Genomic DNA, 3,732 nt, shown 5'->3' on the forward strand with positions numbered 1-3,732 from the left:
AAGCACCACTGAGCTAAAACCCCGTCCCAACATAGTATTATTTGACAGCAATCGCAAAAGGTGTATAAATGAAAGAAAACCACAAAATGTGGATTTTTCACAAGAAAGATAATTTTCTTAAAATGAGCTTTATGCAATATTATGAAAGAACAAATTACTTTTCTGTTCACTTGAATTAATAAAATGTTAACAAGAAGTACCTTACAGGGATTACTTTAATAAGCATGTAAGAGTACTTTGTAATTTAAGATTAAAATGGCAAACATTTGAAAGTGTTTAAACCATTAAACATGATTTTTAAAATTAAATTTCCCCAAATTAGAAATCCTGTGGGTACTTTCATTGATATTTATTACATTTATTCTTCACCACCCACTTTATATTAAAATGTGTATTACAAATTTCATATTGGTGAATGTGATTTAATGATTCTTTCATTGACTTCCAGGGCTAGACGCAAAACTTTCTACAAGGTAAGTAATTCATTTCCAAATTAATTCCAGGTGTATAGGGTCTGCCTTTAAGTGTCTCCTCTAAACATGGATAACTGTGGTGAATAGCCTGACTTATTTTCATCTTATCTGTTGGATGACCATTAAAGCTCTAAAGAACTTTTTGAGACAAAAACATCAGTAGTGTTTTAGATCCCACCGATGTGATGTTTTCTCCTGAGATTGTATCATCCAGCTTGTCCTCCTATTAAGAGACTGACTTGTCAGTAAGACATAAATTTGGTAGCATAATGGCTATGTGATCTGGCCAGGGAGAATTTGGGAGCATCTGATTTGCAAATCATTAAGGTAATGGAAGTTTTCTGCCCAGCCAACAGGAAACAGATTAAACTTTTGCTCATGTTGAATTGCTATCACTTACTGTGACAACATCATATTGAATTAAATTTTTAATCTAAACCCAATGCCATCCTTGTTATACAGCAGCAAGGAACTGTCACTATCATCTGTTCTTAAACACAGGTGAAATGAACATCAGGTTTAAGCTGATTCTTGAGCCTGCTAATGACATTGCTATCATCTTCAGGACGCTCTAAATGGGAAGGTCCTCCTAGGACTTCCGAGGTACCAATCACTTGGGGATTCTCATTCAATTCATATTAAAATCATAAATTGGAAAAATCTCAGTGTTACCAGCTCTGGGCTTTGAGTACCACCATCAGTTCCTTAGTGTCAATGCCCCTTCTTTATACTCAGATCAAGCAACTACCAGCAGGCCTTTGGAAGTGTTTTAGCCACTGGAGATAGTAGCTCCTTGCAAATCTCCATCACTCTCCATGGTTCCTGCCAGTCATCTTCAGTGTTACAAAGGTTGACTACTGGATGCTTTTGTGTCAGTGGTATTTTGTGTAATTACCCCCAGCTCTGGCAGTTTTGTGTGCCTGTGATCTTTCATCTACCCTGGCTGCTGGCACTTTGGGCACCAGCAGCCTTTGCTAACACAAGCTCTTGGTGTACCAGCTCATTATGCTGTTTTCAAGAGTGTGTAAGCAACAGGGAAAGGGGACAAGGGTACATTACCAGAGCCCCTTCCTTGAGTCCTGGTCTCCTGTGAGCTATGACAGCACAAGGTGAACTAATAAAGACGGGAAGCAAGACTTAGAAAATAAGCTGATGGCTGGGCCATGGAAAGGGCCTGGGCAAGTAGCAGCGACAGCAGGCATGACCTGGGGACCTGGGCGGCAGCCACTGAGGAAGAGGTGGCGGCTCTGCCCTGGGCCCATCGCCCTCTGCCCTCCCCTCTGCTGCATGGGGCCCGGGGGGTGATGGCAGTGGCCCCTCAGGCATGCTGGGGCTGAGTCCAGCTGGCAAGGGGGTACACAGGGACCATGCTCAGAGGCTGGCCAGCCACAGGATGGCTCATGGGTCTGGTGCACTGATGCCCAAGTGCATGGTAGCGGGCAACGGGGCATGGGTAACACATGCCTGCTCAGGAGCTACACTAGTGACACCTTCCTAGAGGGGTAAGCGCCCACCATCTTCGACCTCTATTCCATCAGCTTCACTGTGGGCTACAAGCAGTACCTCCTAGGATTCTATGACATGGCAGGAAGACTATGACCATCTGAGGCCTTTATGCTATCGAATGACTGATGTCTTCCTCATATGCTTCTCCGCAGTCAAGCCACGTTTCAAAATGTGAAAGAAGAGTGGGTACTAGAACTTAAGGAATATGCACCAAATGTACCCTTTTTATTAATAGGAACTCAGGGTGATCTCCGAGATGACCCCAAAACTTCAGCAAGACTGAATGATATGAAAGAAAAACCTATATTGCGGAACAAGTCAGAAACTAGCAAAAGAGATAGGAGCATGCAGCAACTATGTGCAATGTTCAGCTTTAACCTAGAAGGGAATGAAGATTGTTTTGATGAGGTTATCATAGCCATTTTAACTCCAAAGAAACATACAGTTCAAAAAGAGAATAGGATCAAGATATATAAACTGTTGTTTGATTAAGTGAAAAACAACTTCAATGGCCAAGAAAACTGTCAGTTTGCCTCAGAAAGCATATGAAATGCTACAGCAATACCAAGACTTCTTGTAATGAAGCAGTTTCAAACTTGAAGAAAAAAACCCAAAAACCATCCTCAGAATTCTATAAATTTCATTAAGAATGTTCCTTAGAGTCTAAGGAGCAGCAAACAGAACCTGAAGCCACAATCAATTATACTTTATTTCAACTAGAAAGTACAATCTCTGAGGGTTTTCATAGTTTAAAAAGTTACAATCATATCATGTTTAAACTACATTAAAAACAAAGCAAAACAAAACAATGCTGTAAATGGAACTGCTTGGCTTTAACCATATGCATTTCTGCACAGTCCTTACGGAATCTGCACAAAGAAATATCTTCTCCCTTTGCTCCAGTTAATTGTTCTTGAACATAAATTGCTTTCTATTCCAGTATAACCAGGGGTGAAACAAAAAGGCCAGCCACGTAGCCAAAGGTTGCCCCAAGCGTACAGGAGATGGCCATACCTTAAGAGAGAATGTATGAGATGAAACACGAACAAACTTTCATTAGTACCTAAGCACAAGTTAAATGTAACCTAAATATTTTTGTATTAAAGCTTAGTATGCTTTCTTAAAGAACGCCAAACGTGTAATAAGGTCATAACTGCATTTGCCATCAACACTAAAAATGTGCACATTTTACTTAATGTGTATTAAACTGTAACAGGGCTTCTGACAAATGTAAATTTAGTTTGATGCTCCCCAAATTGCATGAGATGCATGCTAAATTACAAATTAAAATTTTGGGTCAGACTTTGTCATAATCATGGAGTCAGTTTAGCTTTCTGAACTAGCTGGTAGTTAAAAAAATCCCCACATTGGCTGTGTACATCCGACAAAATGAGAAGTGTGTATGCTGACCAAAACACACAAGAACTATGACTTAAGTTAAAGAGGCAAGACCTAGAATCTGAGCGTGTTACATGGAATTTAAAACAAAGCAGCTGCTTCCTTGATAAAACTTGTGTCACTTTTCAGATACAGATATTGCGATTATAGCAGAAGTTACAGAACACAATTTATGTACACACTCAGAATGTAAGTTAAACAATATTACTGGATTCCAAATACCTGTTCTTGCCTGTTGTATTACATTTCACAATATTCCATCAGGCCAGAAGTAAGTAATGTTGATTTAATTAATCCCGGGGCAGTACGTATTTGTCCTGAGTTGAAAGGCTCTGCTTTAAAAAAAAAAAAAAAA

General features: G+C 39.7%; 1 pseudogene; it reads left to right on the top strand.

Annotated features, from left to right (window-relative positions):
- The first annotated feature begins 1,364 nt into the window (after window positions 1-1,364).
- On the top strand, window positions 1,365-3,672 carry LOC104866026 (annotated as a pseudogene).
- The last annotated feature ends 60 nt before the right edge of the window (window positions 3,673-3,732 follow it).

Source organism: Fukomys damarensis, unplaced genomic scaffold, assembly GCF_012274545.1.
Source record: "Fukomys damarensis isolate Sample0158 unplaced genomic scaffold, DMR_v1.0_HiC HiC_scaffold_32894, whole genome shotgun sequence".
In the NCBI taxonomy this organism is placed as follows: Eukaryota; Metazoa; Chordata; class Mammalia; order Rodentia; family Bathyergidae; genus Fukomys; species Fukomys damarensis.